Below are 9,248 nucleotides of genomic sequence, written 5' to 3'. Positions count from 1 at the left end.
CTAACCAAACCCTTAAACTATGTGATCTGATAGTCTGATGTTTAGCTCTGAGTATAACACTGTTATGCTTGTCTGATTAGTCTGATATATATACACCTGATATCTGTATATGAGCATGTAAGCATGTTAATCTATATCTATATACTGTATCTGTATTTTGTATCTGCATTTGGGCTGGGATTTGTATATGAGGAGGAAGTAATCTGTATGTCGACATTTCATCTATATTCTGGCAGCTTGACTACGTATTATCTGTAATGTATCGTTTCAACACTATATGGTGTGTAGGGATGGGTGGGTGTTTATAACCCCATATGGTGTGATGGGATGGGATGGTTAGAGATGGTGTGTAGAGGATGGGGGTAGGACTCACTGTATCTGTTCTATTTATCTGTACCTGTATTCGTAATTGTAACTGTAAAGGACTATAGTCTGACTCTGAAACTGAAGCTAACAGTGTATATGATATCTATTTGTTATGCTTGTCTAATTCTGTTGGGTTACACATTGAGTTTACGAAAACTTACATCTGTTTGTCTGATCTGTTTTGGTAATCAGCAGACTTAGGCAAATCGGTGCGACAGAGACTCAACGGTGACCACTCGACTGTAAATTGTTTAAACTTTGCAATTTATGGTTTTATTTATGACTTTGGTTTTCATTTGAGAGTTTTTAGTTTTTGGGACTCTCCGGACTATTGGTTTTATTTTAGTTTGGATGTATTTTGACGTTTTCATTGCAATGCTTGTTTGAAATCATGATTTTACGAAACAAGGTTTCCTAAAAATATGAATTGCCCTTTTAAAAATATAACGATTTAAAGGCTTTTGTTGTTAATCATGTTTTGGTAAACAAACTAATTAAATGGCAGTTTCAGAAATAATTATGAATGAATATAGGGTATAAAAGTTGAATGGTTTATCGATACAAACTCAGTTTTCAAAACCATTCTTTGTGGCACCTCCGGATTTGGCCATAACGTCTAGGCCGGGTTTGTGGTGTTACAATTTGGTATCTTAACTACTCTTATAGATAGTAAAAAATATACTAACATATGTTTAGATTTCATGTTTTACAGTACATTTACTCACATACCAACCTTACGGAAGGCCTACGGTCGATCGGGACTTCGTGTATGGCCCTAAGGAAAATTTCAAAATTTTGGGCCCACACACCCGTGTGGCCCACACGGCCTACATGGTCAGCCCGTGTAACCCATATGGCCTGGCACACGGCCTCACACACGCTCTATAGTCCACACGAACCAAAATAGCACAAATTGTATGGTGTCAACAGTAAACTTTTTTGACTTTCATCGATTACTATTTTTTTGTTTTTCGATACACACTGGATAATTTTGATGCCAAATCATGCATGAGTAATCCTATAACCTAAATTGACAATTAACACAACCAGTTTCAATAATGATTCGTGAAATCGTAACTAATAATCGTTCCCAATCAAACTAAAACAACCTTTCATAACACACCCACACACTTACCAATGAACGAACAGCTACTACGAAAATTCTAGATCGCTGGAGGGTCGCCAACTGCCTATTGTGCTATTCCTAAAAAAACATATTAGAATTAATACAATATCACTATACTGATTTAACGCAACCCAACGTCCAATACAATTACAAATAGCACATAACATACTGAACTTAAACACCTTACCCTTGGATTTGCAGTCAAAGGATCGTGAACTATTGCCTCAAGAATTAATAGTAGCCTAAACGATTGAAGAAAATTCCCAAAACAAGAAACAAAAGAACATAAGAAAAGATAAATGCAAAATTTGGAATTGAAATTGGCGGCGTGGGTTAAGGAAATAATAGAAGTGATAAACATGGGTTTTGATTTTTAATAAAAAAAAAGAAAATTTATTTAAAAAGGAAAGGATAAAAACAACATATATTAAATACTTTATTTTATTTATTTTTAAAACAAAAACAAAAAGATAAAATATCATATATTAATTAATTGATTTTATTTATTTTTAAAACAAAACTAATTTAAAATCAACTCAAATTTTTTAACAACAAAACATATTTTATTTTAACTCAGATAGGCCTAGGAACAAAAAATAATTGAATTTTGAGATTTAAACCTAAGACTCTAACACATAACTAGAGCCCTTAACCACTAAAACAAATACTTGCTAACGATAGAATCTAACAAACCATGAATACTAAAATTTTAGGGCATTACAAAAACGACCACGATATTAAACTTAGCCTCAATTTTACCCAAACCAGTTTGGTTCCATGCTCCCTTTCTCTTGTTGGTTCATCCATGCTCGATGATAAATGCTAAAAGTAGCATGTTTTAACCTCATTCTTAATGTATTTTTGGGTGATTATTCGATGTTAATTGTGAATTTTATATTTCTAATCCTTTAAATTCATGTTTTAATGTTTAATAGAGAACTTGAAAGCAAAAGGAATGAAAAACGAGCAAAAACTAGAGTGTCGAAGCAAGTTGTATGAGCCACAAAGGCTAAATAATTCCCCATGGACGTGTGGTAGGCCGTGTCAGTTTTAGAGGATTTCACACGAACTACAGAAATCACGATTTTTAGGTTTTTCAGGCATTCTAAAATGTATATATGACAAAAATAAGAAGATAAAAGAGAGTCGTTAAAGGATATTCAAGAAAAAAACTCTAAAAGCACCATCAAAACCAACTTTGAAGTAGATTTCTGTAAAGATTGAAGATTCCCAGTTGATTTATTAGGAAGTTATTATAAGTTTCTTTATTTCTTTAGGTTATACTGAATCTTGGATGTTTTTATTTTCAAGCATGAACTAATTTTCTAAATACCTAAGGAAGATGAACCCTATGATGGATTCTTTCGTTTATTTTATGAAATAAATACTTAGCTTCTTGTTCTTAATTATATGTACTTAATTCTTGGTATGTATTTTTAGATTATTAATCCATGTTCGATGTGTTTAAATCGGACGTTGAATAGACCCTGTTTAAAGTAGATCTTGCGTAATTGAGTGGAGTTGCATGCAATCCTAGAAATAAGATGACATAAATCTATCAGATTAGAGTCAAATCTAATAAGGGAATCTATAACATGAGCTAATGCGATAATATGAGTTTTAATTAGAAAGTAATTTCAATTTATCAGCCTAGAGTCAGTTGCTCTTATGCTCGAAATAGATATTAACATAATTTAGGAATTTCTACGGATCAAGGTGCTATGTAAAGAAATTGCACACTTTAGATTGATAGTGGCAAATGAAATCTAGACAGATTATTTCCTGGGTATTATTTTGCTCCTTGGTTGTTAATTGATTATTTTCATGTTTTCTTATTTGTTGTATTTGTTAGTTAATTAATTTAGTTAATTTTAGTTTTTAATCAATCACTCAAATTATTTGGTTAAATAATAGAAAGACGGTAATTACTAGTACTTTTAGTCTTCATGGGAATAATATCTTTGCTTATCGTAGCTATGCTATTAATTGATAGGTACACTTACCTTAACTAAAAATTGATAGCCATGCTATTAATTGATAGGTACACTTACCTTAGTCAAATTTTTAGTTAGTTCTGTGGACATCACTCGACTTCCAATCAAGCTTGCTTGGGAATGTCCAAGAAGGTTTAGATCAATTTTATCGTTTGCTTAATTTTATTTGTCAGAAAATAAAAGAAAAGGAAATGAATAATATACACAATCCTGTAAAAATTTGGAAATGAATTTTTTTTTGAATATAAAGAATTCAATTTATGTTTAGATTTGATTAATGATATGGTTTTTTATATTGATTAGTTAGATCTAATTTTAGTTCAAAATTAGGGTATATTAAAATTGAGATTTAATTAAGAATGATTGGTATTCGGTTTTGAGTGAAATTCAATTTAAGAATAATTTGAAAGAAACAAGGACTTGGTTTATTTGTCGACAAAGATTATGTTTCTGCAGTGAAGAATATGAGAAAAAAGAAAAATAAAGGGAAATAAGAAAAGGAAAACAAAGAAAAAAAAATTAAATTGTTCAAAAAAGTAAAAGTTTAGGGGCTAGTTTTAATAAATGGAAAACATAGAAAAACTATGTTAAAATAAATAGAAAAGGGGGGAAAATAAAGGAAGAAGTAGAAGGGAATGGAAAATAAAGAAAAAAAAAGGAAAGTTAAAAGAATATAAAAAAAATTAAATTTCTCAAAACGAAAAAATATAGGGACCAATTGTATAATTTAATCTAAAATTTTCGTTTGAAATGATGATTTAACATGCCACGTCAGCTTGCTGTTACATCGTTAACGACAATTAACTGCTCAGTGACTAAAATATTATAACACGATAACATAAGTGACTAAAACGTAAAATTTCAAAAATAAGTGACTAAAATGTAACCTAAGGCAAAAAAAAAGTGACTATTTTAATAGTTCACCCTATATTATTTTATTTGATTTATTTGATTAGAATGTAAAATTCAAGTGTTTTATTAATAGAATATAAGATTGCCTAAAAATACATTTTACTAAAATGTCTTTGTTATAGAAATGTTTAACAAATTTAGTTCCTTAAATATTTTTCAATCTTAATTTCTATAAAATTATGATAAATTATTTCAGTTCTTACTTTCTATTACAAATTATATATTAATTAGTGAATATATATTTTGAAATAAATTCATAAATCATAATCATAATAATTCATGAAAAGTAATTGCATCACCAAGTATAATTATAACTATAATTAATACACTAACAAATAAATTATTAATAATTTTAATTTTAATGGCATTCAATGTAAGAGATATATATTTTGTTCTTAATAATAATTAGTGTTGAATTTTATTTGAGAAAAAAATTTTAAATTGATTAAAATAATAAAAATAAAGGATAAATTGATCTAAAATTTAAGATTATGCCTGTAATTTAAGATAATTTAAAGAATAGGTTATCATGAAATTACATTAAATGTTATATCATATTGACACTATTTGAGAATATAAAATTACGAGATTGATTGAAATGTTTAGAATCCAAATAATAGAATAGAATAAAATATTAGAGATTGTTTCATGTTCCCTTGAATTAATTTTGTGTCGGTTAGGGTAGGATATCCTACACATTATGTCGTGTATGTGTGCGTGATGGAGTATTGATCTATGGTGGAAAAAGTAAATTACTAAAATTACGCTAATAATCTTAAAATAATACAATATTTAATATTGATTCATGATTATGATTGGTATGATAATAATGTGAATTGATATATTAAAAGATTATGTATTAATTTTGTTGTATATAATTCAAAGTCTTTTTAAAACTTCAGTACATTTTATACCCCTAATATTATATTAATTATAAATTACCTTTAATTATGTCAATTAAATAAGTATTGTTAGTGTCTCTTTAATGATCAAGTTTCTTTAAAACTATGCTTCTTAAAATTCCCATTAGTTATGGTTTGAGAAATTTATGTTAATTATGATATAACAAAATAACTTATTTAAAATTTTTATATATTTAAATTTTAATAGAGTAATTAAAGGAATTTTATGAAATTAAAAGTGCACGATGATATTTGATTGTTCTTATTTTTCTTTTTAATTACTTTGCAATCATTACTACTTCCATTATCGACGTATAGCATAACAAAGAATGTGATTATCAAGAATATAACTTTATAATGTTTGGTATACTAAAAAAGTATTAATTAAATTCTCGAGAAAATTATATTGATGTGTTTAATTCATTAAGCAATTTATTATGGATGTGATGATAAAATTCGAACTTACCCCATAAAATAAAATACAAATTTGATTAATTTTAACATTTTTAATTACATTTATTAACAAAAGTTAGTTTATTGTTAACAAGAAAATAATTTTATCTATTTATTTTTAATAATATTTATTTATTATTTAAAACAAATATATTTATATCATCACTATATTATTAAATTGAAAATAAATTTTAAATATTTCATATTATTAAATTAAAATATAATTCAATAGTATTTAAAATTGATTTAAAATTAAATTTTTTTATATTATGGTGAAAATAGTATTGAATAAAATAATATATATAATAAAAAATAATAATTTTTGTCTTAAAGATAAATTTTAACTTTTCCACTACATAAGAAAATTACTTTCCTACCAATATTCAAAAGTATCACATTCCCATGGTTGATGGAAAGTAACTCAAATAAAAATTACATTTTAAGAAAAGTTAAATGTTTTTAAAATACCAAATATGGTAGTCACTCTCCCACCAATTAAATTCCTCGAGAGTGATCATTTTCCATCATACCAAACGTTCTCTCGGTAAAGTTTGATTGAATCTTTAGTTAGTATTATGTAATGTATAACGCCCCAAAATTTTTCGGTGCTTCGTTCGAGACTGTTTTGATAATTTTATTTGCATATCTGATGAGAGAAATTTATTTTTAATAGATTTAATTATTTTTAGATTATTTGGAGGTTATTAGAATGCGTATTGGGTTTTGGTCATTCTATATCAAAATATGATTAAATATTAATGTTTGTGATAGGTGTGGTGATAAGATGATTTTTGAATTCTAAAATGAATAAATTTAGAAAAGAACCTCTTAATTTCAGACCACTAGTTGGCCATATCAAGAAGAAGAGAAAACTCTATTTTGTTTTATCTTTCACCATTTCCCCTCCATTTTCTTGCAAAATGAACATCTAAAAGACCTATTTGAGCTTTATTATGTTAGTTGAGCCATTAATATGGCTATTAAATGCAACTTTAAGATTTTGACATTTGGAGAAAATTGATATTTTGTATGTATTTGAAGAGAAAGAGCTTGCTAGGGGTGGCTCTAGCAATAAGAAAGAGAATGTGGTAGATTGAAGGCCTTGAAGAAGCCTTTATCATTTTTATTGCTTTAGGGAAAGGTAAGTTATTAAGGAACATATTATACTTTGATGTTGTTGTGTGTAGTAGTTAATTTAATGTATTAGTTGAATGTGAAATTATGGTAGGAACATCAAGATAATTAATATGATAGTCAAGAGAGCATGAAAACATGATTATTGTCTTGAAAATGTATAATTATTGGTTGTGATAATAGGAAAGTTGAAAAAGGATTTTTGTATGCGTACAATGGTATGGTGACTTGCATAATGTAAATGAATGTTAGGTTCATAAGTTATGTAAAGAGAAAAACACGAATGCCTATGAATGTTGTAACTTTAGACAAATGAACTTGTTTATACAATGTTCATTTGATTATTGTGTCCATATAAACTTGGTAGAAAGGTTAGTATATGGTTGGCATGTCAATTAGGGTTATATGTGAATATATCTATGGATTATTATAGAGATAGATCTATATCGTGTCATTCAATGGTTTATCATTTATTCCAAATCATTATGTGTACAACTTCTTTTCAAAGACTATGTTGGTATGGTAGAGGGATGTGCATGATGCCTTTGGGATTTGCACTTATGTATCTTGGTGTGGTATAACTCTATTCTCTTATGAGCATTCTTGGTGTGGTGGTGGATTCCCGTGTGTCCATGTCTATTTTACTAAGGTTACATTGGGTGAAAAGCTTTATACGGATAGATACTTGAATATGACTAATGAATATGAAATGGTTGTACTATAAACTTTAAAGGAAAGCTAAAAGTCTTTACATGTTTTGCCATGATATGTGTGTGTGTTCCATGAGATAAAAAGAATATATATTAACAATGTTATATGTGCTACACTAATTTTTGGTTGACATGATTATAAGTTCTTATGCTTAACTTGCCTTATGTGTTGTAGTTGAGAATGTTGTAATAAGTATTTATGCTCTTATGGCATTTGGTATGCTCACCTTTAGCAAGTTAAGTATAGTGAATTCCATTTAAACTTACTAAGCATTACTTGCATACGCGTTGTTGTTGTTGTTTTTGCCCAGATTGTTGATTCGAGGAAACTAGAAGCCTAGCTTAATTTAAGACATCACACAATCATCAAGACTGTCAAGAGTATGAAAGTGGCATTTTTTTTTATTTGTGGCATGTACTAGAGTATCTACATAGTAAATATCTTGGTCCTTGTGTTGAACGTTGTTTAAATTTAAGCTTGCAAGCTTCACTTGTTATTTCATCATCTTATCTTTCTTTTGGTAAATCAATGATATGAATGGTTACTTATCTTTGGAGATTATAAGTCGCGAACTTTAAGTGTTTTATAGTGGCTTTTGTACATATTTGAATGATTTTTAAGCATGTGTTAGATATATCATGAATAAAGGGACTTAGGACAACATTCTGAAGTGTTCTGGGTATACTCAATGAGTCAGGCTGCGATCATAGAATTTCGAGGTCTCAACCTCGCCACCCGACATCCAAACATCACATACTCAAGTCATAGAATTTTAAATTATTTTCCAAAGCAAGATCTTGGTTGTGATATCTAAAGTAATAAACAATTAATCAAAATTGTACCTTTTCAATTCGTCTAGGATGAGCACTTCGACTGAGTAGTCTTTCCCACTATCCGCAAACTCATGTTGCCAAGTGTAGGCTTGTTTTGAATCAGAAAATTTTTCACAAAAATTACCAGTGGGGTAATTTTTCAATTTCTCTAAACTTTTGGGTTAAGTTGTAAACCAGAAAAATATCTCTAGAAAATTTATGGAGCAAGCTATTCAAAGAATTTTCTCTCTACAACTTTCTCTTGAATTCAAGTGTATGTAAATAATACTCTCTTTATATAGGGAGAGTTTAGACAGTTCAACTATGATTAAACTTAATAACTTTAATATTGAATTTAAATTTAATCTAATATTAAACTATTAAAATAATATTATTTTTAGAATAGTTAATCTGAAATCAAATTCTTTGGTAGAGTCCTAGTAGGAGTGTAACTCTTCCACTGCTCAACCACCGATGACCAACTGTCGTCGGCCATTAGGACGTTACTGTCGCAGCAACCGGTACTGTCGTGTCCAGTGATGCAGGTGAGATAGCCTTACGATACTCCAAGTTGGTTCAACTACTGTCAGTTCGGTCCGGGTCAATGACGACCTGACCGGTCCGGTCTAGCCACCGATTGGACTATCGGCTTTGTTTCACATACCGAGCTCGCTTCGACTAATTTTTGGATTTTGATCTAATTTTGGGCTCTGTGGCCCAATTTTCAAGTTCAATTACCCATTAGGCCAATTGTCTAACTTGAAAATTAATTTCCAAAAATATCATATTAATTTTAATTAATTTGATTAATTTAATTTTACTTCATCAAAATTAATTT

The sequence above is a fragment of the Gossypium hirsutum genome, chromosome A03, assembly GCF_007990345.1.
Source record: "Gossypium hirsutum isolate 1008001.06 chromosome A03, Gossypium_hirsutum_v2.1, whole genome shotgun sequence".
Lineage (NCBI taxonomy): Eukaryota > Viridiplantae > Streptophyta > Magnoliopsida > Malvales > Malvaceae > Gossypium > Gossypium hirsutum.
The sequence above is the reverse complement of the archived record's forward strand: the minus strand, read 5'-3'. Positions refer to the sequence as shown.